Below are 12,100 nucleotides of genomic sequence, written 5' to 3' on the forward strand. Positions count from 1 at the left end.
TCATGGAACCTGAGAATGTGTGGCTAGCTGCCTTGCAAAATGCAAGGCCTCTGATCTTGCAAAGAGGGCTATGGGCACACAAGTTGTATGCCAAGACATGGAGGTCGGATGAACACAGTTGGCTGCATGGGCAGGACTGTAAAGCCCCGTGCATATGAGAAAATGCATGCCGGTCATAGTTTGGAATGCAGAAGGCAGATGAGCCAATCAATCAGAACAAGTAGATCCTCTTCCCTGCAGCATTTGATTTTGATGGATTGAACCAGCTTTGTGCAACTTCTTCGATGTTTATGCCAATGCTTTTCACATCCCAAGTCGGCCTGCTTTTCTGGCCACAACATGAGCAAACATGAAAAGAAACACAAGGCTGGTCCAGCATGCCAAATCATGAAGTCGTCTTTAACCCATTCAAAAAGAATTGTCTGAATCACCTCTAAATAAAAGCCACTTTACAATGAAGTGGGCGGGTCTGGGGATTTAGACAGACGAGTCCTGGGTTTGAAACCCCTTGCTCGGCCTTGAAGCTCACTGGGTGCCCCTGGCCCAGTTGCATGCTCTTGTCCCAGCCTACCTCACAGAGTTATTCTGAAAACGAAATGCAGTAGCCCTGTGGGGAAGGGATGCTGCTTAGTTGTAGGGAAGATGCTTTGCATGCAAGAGGTCCCACGTTAAATCCCCAGCCATCTAAATAATACTGAGCTAGAGGGACCAATTGGTCCGTGAAATATACTCGGAGTCGAGTGTGAATTTCATGCTCTTTATTCAGCTCATAGTAGCAATGAATGAAACTTTCCCCAAAACGTCTAGCTATATATACATTATTTACACAATGGGCCCCACATGATTGGCTAATTCCAGGCTGCCTCTGCAGGCCAATCTGGTTGCTGATTCACTTCATCCAGGAGCCTGATTGGCTGCTCATGCAAGCCAATCAGGTTGCTGAGTCACTTTATCCAGGAACCTGATTGGCTTCTCCTGCTGGCCAATCAGGTCGCTGATTCACTTCCACCTGGAGCTGGATTGGGTGGCTCCTGTAGATCAATCAGACTGCTACATTCTGGATCCTATTGTTCTAGGATTCAGCTCAGTACATAACATTCCGTTTTCATGCAGCATGTAGGCTATGGAACTTGCTTGCTCCCAGTCCCACAAGAGTTAGTGATGGCCACCATGTTGGATTATTTCAAAAGAGGAATGGAGGAACAGGCTGTTGATGGCTACCAGCCATGATGGCTGTGCCCTGCCTCTGCAGTCAGTAATGCTTCTGAATAGCCATTGCTGGAAATGGCAAGAGGGGAAAGTGCTCTTCCCACAGGCATCTGGTTGGCCACTGTGAGAACAGGTAAAGGCCCCCTGGACGGTTAAGTCCAGTCAAAGGGGTTGCAGCGCTCATCTCGCTTTCAGGCCGAGGGAGCCGGCGTTTGTCCACAGACAGCTTTCCATGTCATGTGGCCAGCATGACTAAACTGCTTCTGGCACAACGGAACACCGTGACGGAAAACAGAGCGCACAGAAAAGCCATTTACCTTCCCACTGCAGTGATACCTATTTATTTACTTGCACTGGCGTGCTTTTGAACTGCTAGGTTGGCAGGAGCTGGGACAGAGCCACAGGAGCTCACCCTGTCGTGGGGATTCAAACTGCTGACCTTCTGATCTGCAAGCCCAAGAGGCTCAGTGGTTTAAACTACAGCGCCACCTGTGTCCTTTAAGTGAGAAGAGGATCCAGAGTTAGATGGGCCATTGACCTCATCCATACTTACGGTCTGATGAAGGCAACTTCATCCATTCTGATGTTCTCCAGAGAGCCATTTCCATTCATTAAAAGACAACACTTGGGCACATGGCTCAGTAGAATGTGACCCAGTTGAAGGAGGCTTCCTGCGCACCACCCACCTCTTGCCCAGCTCCCACTCATTTCAAAAGGGCTTGCATAGCAGAAGAACTGCTGCCTGCACTTTGCAAAAACTCTGCAGCTGAAGACATCAATTTGAATAGAAAATTTCTAACATCCTTGACAGTTTCCTTCCTGGGCTTTCCTGGAAAGCCAGCAAGGGAGTAGAACTCTGCAGCTTTGTTACACCGCTACAGGATGACATCTCCTCTAGTTAAATGCCCACTCACATATTAATGCCTCTCAAGCAACCAGGAAGAGCTTGATGCTGGAGCCTCCATTAGACAGTGTTTTATTTTAGTTGGGGGGGGGGGTTGCAGATAATTAAGTATCGCCGGGCAGATGCTCCACTGTTGTCTTTTCCAGCTCCTGCTCTTCCCAAGGGTGGCCACTGTAAGTAATGTAAATTTTTATTAAAATGCCTCCATGTTTCCAATGGTGAAGCAGAGCACCAGCCACCTGTTCTAATTGGAACACACAGCAATAGACCAGGCAGGAATGCCGTGCAGTGAACAGAGAGACCCTCACATATGGAGGGGGGGTTGAAAGAAAAATTGAAAGAGGGAGGGGAGCCCTTAATCTGAAACGCTGGAACAGCACAGGGGTCCTTTAATTGTTCTTCCCATCCATGTGGGAGCTGCGGATCTGACATGGCTAGGAGAACATTTAAAGGGCATCCATGCTCAGATGCAAAAGAATGTTTTCAGAGCATTGAAATGCCAATCTTGGGGTGCCAGGTGTAGCACAGCTTCACCCAAGCAGTGTTTTCTCATTCATGTCACAGAGAGCGAGGGAGTATTAATGAGCATACCAGTTCATTAATAACTCTGGGGGATAATGGGTACTTCAGAAGGCCAGATGGTCAGCCTAGGCTGGGGAGGATATGTGTGAAGTGAGAGTTTCCATGATCTCCAAACAGTCGAACAGGAAGGGCACCGGCGGCATGGCATGCAAATCGCTCTCTGCCACCTGCTATGAACCACTTCCCCTTTTGCTCATTTTTGCACCACAGCAGCGCTGCATTAAACAGCCCACCGCCACTTAAAAACAACAACAACCTGGAAATGGTGCATATTTTGCATAGTTACAGCTACAGGTGTTTTTCAGGAGAAAGCTACATGCTAGGGATTGTCCCAGAAGAAGGAGCAACCTTGCCAGGACTTCTTAGGTCTCTCATCATTTGTGCTATTAGCAATTGTGTGGATTATTATTTTTTAAATACAGCAAGCAGCTGTCATGGTGAGGCCTGATGGTGGGGTCCCTTCTTATGGTCCCAATCCAAATTGGGCCTTCAGCACCTGGCATTTGCATTGTAAGGAAATCTCCCGCTCATGTCAATAGAAACTTGACTTTCTATTGATGCAAATGGCAGCTGTAGGGTGTGTGAGTTGGATTGGTGTGGCAGTGGGGAACAAAGGGTAAAGCCCACTCACTACCAGGGGCTAGATGCTGAGAGACACCCCTGAAAAGTGGAGCTAGGAGAATGCAACAGGTGCAATTGCACTGGGTGCAAAGCTTCTGGAACGCCACAACTATTACATCCACTGGAAGGCGAGAGGCGAGGGGCGCAGGATTTTGGAATCACCACTGCAATTTGAGACACCAGAGACCACCAGAGATTGCTCATTTCGTGAATGACAACACGTCCAGTCTGGCCTTGAGATACACCTTTCTTCCTGTCCCATCCCCATCATCTCTTTTTCAAATCTATTCTTTACCCTTCTAAAAATGTTGACCCGCCTGCTTAGTTTAAGTTCATTATAAATTGTTTGCATTTCAATAAACTGTAACCTTTGCAGACCTCACATTCATGTTTTCCCATCACACTTTCTGCAATCCACTAAGATGGGGAAACTGTGTACCTCCAGATGTTGGACTATAACTCCAACCATCCTTGGCCATTGTCCATGCTGGTTGGGGCTGATGGGAGTTGTAGTCCAACATCATCAGGAGGGACACAGGTCCCCCCACCACTGCCTTAAGAGTGTAAACCCAGCAAACTGTCCTAAAGTATAAAACAGCCCTTGCTTTGTCTTCAGCAAAGGACCATGAGTGTCCTGGCCAGGGATCTGAAAACTGTTTTGTAACAAATCCAGTTCTGTAGCTCAGCAAGAGGAATAGATGGATTTGTCAGTTTCGGTTTCCTGCAGTTTATCTCCTTTCCAATCTTAAAGCGGAGTTTCCCACATTTCTATAGCAATTTTGTGATTTATTTATTAATCCTCGTGGAAACTCACCAGCATTTTAGTGTGAATTTCTCTGACCTGCTTGTGGTTCCCTCCCCCCCCCTTTTTTTTGCAAGCAGTTCCCTAACATAATGCATTTTTGTATCGTATCTTCGCTGCTATATACATTTAACACACCCTTACCCCAAATGTGAACCACCCAAAGATCTATGGGTATAGTGTGGTATAGAAATTTAATATAAATAAACGTGCAAATTTTTGTACACATTTCTGGCTGAAAAACTTTGTATCAAAAGTTGCAGGAGTGAGAATTCTGCTGCATAATTTTTGTGCATCGGCTCAAAAAGTGCAAGTTGGGTAGTTTCTCATTAAAATGCAAGCAAAATTTATCCCCCTCCCCAAATGCTACTCAGTGTCAGAGCATCTAACTTTGCAAACCTAATCTTCCAGGTTGCAACCCTAGAATCCCCAGGTAGGATCCCTAACACAAACATCAAGAGAGCCACTGCCGGCTGGTCAGTCTAGACAATACTGAGCTTGATGGACCAGTATAAAACATCTTCCTATGCAAATCAGCTTGCGGCACCTCAATAGCAACTATGTCCAGATGTCCCTGTGAGCTGATGATCAAGGGGCTAGTTCTTGGAGCACTGTGGTCCTTCAAGGTGGTCCTTGAAGCATAGGACAAGCCAAGTATAATGGACTTAAAGGGAATGGTGGCCGTGCCAATATGGAAGCATCCAATGGAAGCATTTTGGGTGCATCTCTAAAAGATGTAACCAAACTAAAGCACAAGCAAATGAGCACTTCCCTTCAGGAGAACTTCCTGAAAGTCTTAGAAAGGAAAATGACCACCAGCAGGTTGAAAAGCCTTAGGGAGAGGGAGCTCAGGGTATCTGGCAACGTGCTTTATTTTTCTGCAGTGTGCTCATTGGTAAGTATCACAAGATTCACATTAACTTGGAGAGAGCAGCCTCTTTTAAGAAATCTCCCTGTCTGCATTTCCTTGAGACTAGAGAAATATAGGCAGAACCATACCACACCGTAGCAAAGCAAACTGCAACCCTATGCACACTTTCTTGTGGGGCGAGCCCCGCAGAACACCTTGGGACTTTTACTCTGAGCAAACATGCATAGGATTTTGCTGCTGGGATATCCTAAGGCAGCCAGAATGATATAAGAAATCACTAAGGAATCATTCTTCATTGACTCGAAGCAGCAGTTAAGATACTTTTTTACTACCCAACTGCATCTCAGAATAATCACTTTACACAGAAAAGTCTACTTATTCATTCTTTCTTAGCAAATGCGTTGCACTGCAGTTATTCTGGAGAGCTAACAAGAAAATTTGCTGTAATCTCATGCTGTTGTGTGTAGATTTAAGATTCCTCGGGACTTCTGCGATTTGCTGTCAAAGGGGGTTATTAGAAAGTCTAACCTAATGATCCTGGTGGGGTCGGAAAGCCTTTTACTACAGAGGCTCTTTTCAAATCAGAGCAAGCATTGCTAAGGTGGGAATTTCAGGACGCAAAAAGATTGTAGAGAGATTGCTCTCCCCGCTCCCCAAAGTTTAAACGCGGATTCTATTTTTAACCTCCGGGAGGCGAGGTGCAGTCGTTCTTAAGTTCCTCATCACCCAGTAGAATCCTTTAAGCTGCTTCTCCCAAGACAAAAGGGGCATTATCCGGCAGCTGCTGTCGTTGCTGCCGCTTCCTGGCCCGTGCTAAGAACCTGTCAGAAGATCATCCCCCCTTAGCTGCACTTTTCTCACCAACGCTACTTCCACGCCACCTACCCTGTTCACAGCCTCCGCGACGGATCCGCAGCAACAGCAACAGTTCCCAACCAGAAGCGCCACCATAAACCAAGTGGGGGAGAGAGAGTGAGTGAGTGAAAAGCCCTGACGTTTCCCGAGCTCACGCGGATATTCAAATCTGTGAACTTCTCTGTTAACTCCGTGCAGTTTCAAAAAGGAAATCGGAGGCTAAATTCAGCTGACAACTGACAACCGCCTCCCGGTTCAGCGCCGAGACCACTTGCAAACCATCCGAGGACCCTCACTTGAAAATAGACCCAAGAGGAAGAAGAAGAAGAAGTTGAAGTAGTAATAGTCCTGGGATCTGGAACGGGCAGCCGTGCGCAAAAATGTGCCAATAACACCCAGCGCGCACGGGAGGCAGGGGAGCGCGCCGGGCCAGCCCTCCGCGGAGAGGGAGAGAGCTGGTTTCAGGTTTCACTCGGCAGCTGGCGAGCTTCTCGACGCGCAGGCTGCCCCGTCGAGGATCCCTTCTTAGCCGCACAGCTCACGCCTCCGGTATCTCTGGAACCCCGGGAAGCGCGGCGCCCTCAGCTGCGCGCCGAGCTCCAATAATGGCCCCATCCCTTCGCCACGGAGCTCCACTCAGGCTGCTGGGCAGCTTCCTCTTAACAGCTTGTTTCCTTGCATTCAGATCCCACCTTTCCCGCATACCCTCCAACGTTTATCCGATGAAAATAGGGATATCCTATTCCATAATAATAGTATTATTTATACCCAGCCCCAGTCACTCTGGGCAGGTTCCAACGTATATAAAAACATAATAAAACATTTTTAAAAAACACTTCCCTATCCAGAGCTGCCTTCAGAAGTCTTCTATACAGTAGTTACTTATCTCCTTGGCTTGCTGGTCGCATAACTCCATACCCTCCAACATTTCCCCAATGAAAATAGGGATGTCCTAAAGAAAACTGGGACATTCCAGGATCAAATCAGAAATTGGGATGGCGTCAGTAAATCTAGGATTGTCCCTGGAAAATTGGGGCACTTGGAGGGTCTGTTTCGTCCATGGAGGTCAAAGTGGGAAGAACATCAGCAAAGCCTGCTGGATCCAGTGCCAGATTGCTAAATAGGCAGAGTAGTCACCGTGCTAGGGGCCCCACACCTTTTAGGGGCCCTGCGACAAGAGATCAAAATAATTGTGATTTGATCTGGAAAGGAAATTACAACCAAGCTTGCTTGGTTCAGTGTTATCCCACTGGAGCACACACACGAGGGGGGGCTGAGATTTTGACTGCCTAGGGACATCCACAGGGTTTAATCCAGCACTGGCTGGATCAGGCCAATGGCCCACCAAGGCCAGCATCCTGTTCTCACAGCGGCCAACAAGGTGCCTGTGGGAAACCAGAAAGAGGACATTAGCACCAGAGCAATGCTCTCCCCTGGTTTCTGGTTTCCAGAAACTAGTATTCGTAAGCATTGACCTCCAACTGTGGAGGATAGAGAATAGCCATCACAGCTAGTAGCCTCTCTCCCATGAATTTGTCCAATCTTCTTTTTGAAAGTGATCCAAGTTGGTGGTCATTACTGCCTCCTGGGGACCAATGGTACCAAATAGTATGGGAAACAGCCCTACTAGAAAAATTAGCCAATAAACTGAAACAGGGACAAATAGAAGAAGACGTCTTCACCCCAGTATGGCTCCCCTTTATCACATACACAGCCCAACAAGACAATGACAAAAATCCACCAACAGCATACAAATCAATATGGCTAACGTGATCCAAAACACCCACCTACCCCACTCACACATGAAAACAAAGGTCACCACAGCCAACCACAAATGAACATCCACACCCTAGGCCAACCCCAACCTCTCTCACCACCAAAGGAACACAAGCGAACAGCAAAGAACCTGCACAAGCAACGCTGACACCAAACCCTACATAAAGTAAGTAAAATAGAAACATCGCCACCCAACCCCACCCCCAACCCCACCCATCTTCCCCCCTCCCCCTCTTTCCCCTTTTTCTTCCTAATGTCTCAACAAATGAAACTGATTTGTAAAAATGTTACATTGGGGGGGGGATACGAGAGAGAGACATTGAAAACACTTTTGTAAATCAAGAAAATCTTGATTTACCCTGTGAGGTGCATTAGGCTGGAAGGCTGCAACTGGCCCAAAGTCACCCAGTGAGCTTCATGGCCAAGTGGGAATTTGAATGCCTGCCTCCCATGTCCCATGTCTAGCTTTCTAATCACTACACCACACTGCCTCTTTACTGCCCTATCTCTCCCTCAAAGCAGCCTGTTTCCTCCAAATACTGATGGAAGATTTCCAAACTCCACTCCTGCCTATGTGATCTACTTTCACGACTCCAGGAACCTTTGTATGTCCCAGAGCCAGGCTAGAGAGACCCCTAGTTTCCATGCAAGGACCCTGAGCCATATTTGGAAAAGCTGGGAGGTTCCAGTGAAGCCCAGTCAGGTTCCCTGGAGAGCTTAGCACTAAATGATGCTGCAGAACAATGCACAGTTTTATTTTGTTCCATGCCATTTATAGAACTTAGAACTGGAGAGTTGGAAGGACCTCAAGGGTCCTCTAGTCCAACTGCCTGCAGTGCAGGAATCTCAACTAAAGCATCCCCAACAGGTGGCCATCCAAGCTCTGTTTAAAAACCTTCCATGAAGGAGAGTCTACCACCTTCCAAGTTGTCTGTTCTGTTGTTGAAAGGCTTTTACCGACAGAAAGTTTTTCCTCATTCTAAATTATGTCACAGTGCTGGTGTGAAGGCAACATGGGGCATCTTGTAAGTTCCTTAAAAGAAGGCCAGGGTCTGTATATACAGTGGCACCTCAGTTTTCGAATGTAATCCATTCCAGAAGACAATTCAAGTTCCAAAACGTTCCAAAACCGAAACCTCAATACAGAAGCCTCAAAACAGAAAACTCAATACAGTGGTAACTCGGCTTACAGACACTTCAGGTTACAGACTCCGTTAACCCAAAAATAGTACCTCTGGTTAAGAACTTTGCTTCAGGATGAGAACAGAAATCGTGCGGCGGCAGCGGGAGGCCCCGTTAGCTAAAGTGGTACCTCAGGTTAAGAACAGTTTCAGGTTAAGAACAGACCTCCAGAATGAATTAAGTTCTTAACCCGAGGTACCACTGTATGAAAAACTCAATATGGAAGCTGTGTGGCATGTTCAACTTCTGAGGTGCATTCGAAAACCGAAGCATTTACTTCCGGGTTTACAGTGTTCGAAAACCGAAATGTTCGTCAGTGGAGACGGTCGTAAACCAAGGTACCACTATAAACAGTATTTATGCATTCTGTATTTATATATTCCAAGTGGTATACAGAAAGAATAAAACAATGAAATTATCAGTGCTTTAAAGAAAACCATTTAAAACTTTCTAGAATAATTAAGATCAACAAGAAGCTAAAAACTAGATTGAAACACATGTCAACATTCTGCCTACTTGGAAGCAGTAAATGCTTCTGAATGCAAGTTTCCCACAGGTATCTGGTGAGAACAGGATGTTGAAATTGGCCGGCCATTATGTTATTAATTGATCCTTGACTACAACAGCAGTACTTTTTGCCTAATCATTAAGCAAGAAGTGGAGTCAGGCTCCCTATGCCAACCTTAGCTGGGGCTCTAGCCCCTTATGCCTGCAGGGTCCCAGGTGTCACCTCTCAGAGCAGGATGAGGAGGAGCCTGAAGAATGCTCGCCAGGGATTTCTTACACCAGGGATCGAACTGGGATCTTCTGTGTTCAAGGGCAGATGCTCTACCACTGAGCTCTGCTCCTTCGCCTGAACCTAGGACCTTCTGCATGCTACCCTGATTGACTTGTAAACACCGCAGAGGGTACGGTTTTGACACCACTCCGCCGAACATCAACACTCCCCTTTGGTTAAGCGCAGCCGATAGTTTAACAACTTTGACAGCAGCTCAGAGGCTCTGAACAGAATGAAGCAAACAGTAGGAGAATGTCTATAACATGCTAAAAAGGGAGGGGACTTGTGCAATTAGATGCAAAACGCAGCAGGATACCTCTGCTTGCCTGAGGCTTGGTTTGCTGCCAGCCTCCATCTCCCAGGGAGGCCTTGCCAGAGTGACATAAGTAAGAGAAAGAAGCCTTTAAGTGGGTTGGGAGGATCTCCAGCAGCAAGGAGCAAGGCTCTGATGAGGTGCTTGTATAGGGGAAAAACCTGTAGGTTATGGAGGGAGGCAATTGGCAACCCTGAAACAAGTCGTTTCCCCCCCACAGCTGTTCTCTTGCATCTTTGCATGAGCAAGAAAGCCCCACGAATACACAAAACACTGCTGGTTTAAAAGGGGATAGGAAATTGCTGCTTAAAAGCTAGACTACCCCAGGGAGCATTTCCAATTACACAGAAAGAAATGAGGGGCAACACATAAACTGACGAGATAAAAGAAGATGAAGAAGAAAAGAAAAGCAGGGTGGGAAAGAAGGCAACATAAAATAGACTCTTCCAGTTGCAAGTGGAGATAATGCGAGGAGCCCTTTGGGAACAGCATGCCAGTTTTGCTGGCACCATCATATATGTGCAAGGTTAAGACAAGAGAAGACTGGCAAATCAAGTTAATAGAATACGCCGAAATGGCAAAACTAACTGGAAAACTCAGAAACCAAGAAATTCAGAAAAGAATGGGAAATGTTTATTGGATATATGTAAAAGTGTTGTAAACAAGTTAACACATCGGCAGGATTTTAAGGACACTTGTAATTTTAGAGATATAATAGGAAAAATTGGATGAATTTATTTTTAGAATAGTAAAGGAAAAGTAAGGAAAATTAAGGAACCGGGGGGGGGGGGGGAGGCACGGGATTCAGACAATCCCTATTTTCCAATTTGAAATTGTTTTGGCATATAGTTGTGTGTGTTTGTTATTAATGTTTTTGTTGTGGTGATTTTTACTTTTGTATGGTTGGAAGAAAATCTATTTTTTTTAAAAAAAAAAGCCTTTTCCAGCCTGATGCCCGCCATATTTACTTATTCATTTTATTGCATTTATATACCAGCTTTTCTCCATAGTTCACTCCCACCTCCTTTAACCCCCATAACAACCCTGTGAGGTAGGCTATGCTAAGCAGCAGTGACTCGCCCCCAGCTTCATGGCCAAGTGGGAATTTGAAACCCTGGTCTCCCAGGTACTAGTCCAACACTAGCCAATGGCCAAGGAAGATGGGTGATGTAGAGCACTTTGAGGAACTGCCATAACTCAGAGGTAAGGCTTCTGCTTTGAGTAGGGCTAGTATTGAATAACATCCTCTTAACAAAAAACTGAGGCAAGATGGTAGCAGCAATTTAGCAAAGTTGTTTACGCAGGCCCATTTCCATTATGTCTTCTTCAGAAAACCTTCTCGGAGCCAATTTAAACATCACCCTGCCCCAACACGGTTGGAAAGCACTGCTCTGGGGCAGCGTGTGTCACGCCCAGCATAATGTATAAGGGTGTGATCCTGTGCATACGTATGGACAGACACTGCTGCCTTTGTTTCGTTTGACAACTCTTGAAGGCGCCTGTTTGGCTCCTGGCATGGTACCATTATGCGCCCTATACCAAAAGAAATCAATCAGTGATGGAAATGATAGAGTAGTCTGGTCTGTTACTCATTAAACATGAAAACTGGCCCCTGCAAGAGGTCTTTCCAGAAGGACAGCTCTCTCCATCAGCCACATACTCCTGATTTTTGCATGTTTCGCTTCCAACCTAGAGCAGCTCTTCCACCTCTTCTTCTAGCCACCACTAACCACTGATTTTCATTACTTGTTGTTGTTGTTTAGTCATGTCTGACTATTTGTGACCCCATGAACCAGAGCACGCCAGGCACTCCTGTCTTCCACTGCCTCCCGCAATCTGGTCAAACTCATGCTGGTAGCTTCAAGAACACTGTCCAACCATCTCGTCCTCTGTCGTCCCCTTCTCCTTGTGCCCTCCATCTTTCCCAGCTTCAGGGTCTTTTCCAGGGAGTCTTCTCTTCTCATGAGGTGGCCAAAGTATTAGAGCCTCAGCTTCAGGATCTGTCCTTCCAGTGAGCACTCAGGGCTGATTTCCTTCAGAATGGAGAGGTTTGATCTTCTTGCAGTCCATGGGACTCTCAAGAGTCTCCTCCAACACCATAATTCAAAAGCATCAATTCTTCGGCGATCAGCCTTCTTTATGGTCCAGCTCTCACTTCCATACATCATTACTTAGTTGTTTGTTTTAAAAAAGTGATGGGGTCTTCT

General features: G+C 46.3%; 1 protein-coding gene across 2 annotated transcripts in view; it reads right to left on the bottom strand.

Moving 5' to 3' along the window:
• ARHGAP24 (Rho GTPase activating protein 24) overlaps positions 1–12,100 on the bottom strand; it is a 353,954-nt gene that overhangs the window by 328,639 nt on the left and 13,215 nt on the right. The window contains exon 1 of one of the 2 annotated variants that reach the window (XM_053404169.1): positions 5,875–6,073. The exons of the other annotated variant lie outside the window; for it this stretch is intronic. The gene's annotated coding sequence lies outside the window, so the exon portion shown is untranslated. Of the gene's footprint in view, positions 1–5,874; positions 6,074–12,100 lie in introns of those variants that run through there. 2 annotated transcript variants of the gene reach the window in all.

This window comes from Podarcis raffonei, chromosome 9, assembly GCF_027172205.1.
Source record: "Podarcis raffonei isolate rPodRaf1 chromosome 9, rPodRaf1.pri, whole genome shotgun sequence".
Lineage (NCBI taxonomy): Eukaryota > Metazoa > Chordata > Lepidosauria > Squamata > Lacertidae > Podarcis > Podarcis raffonei.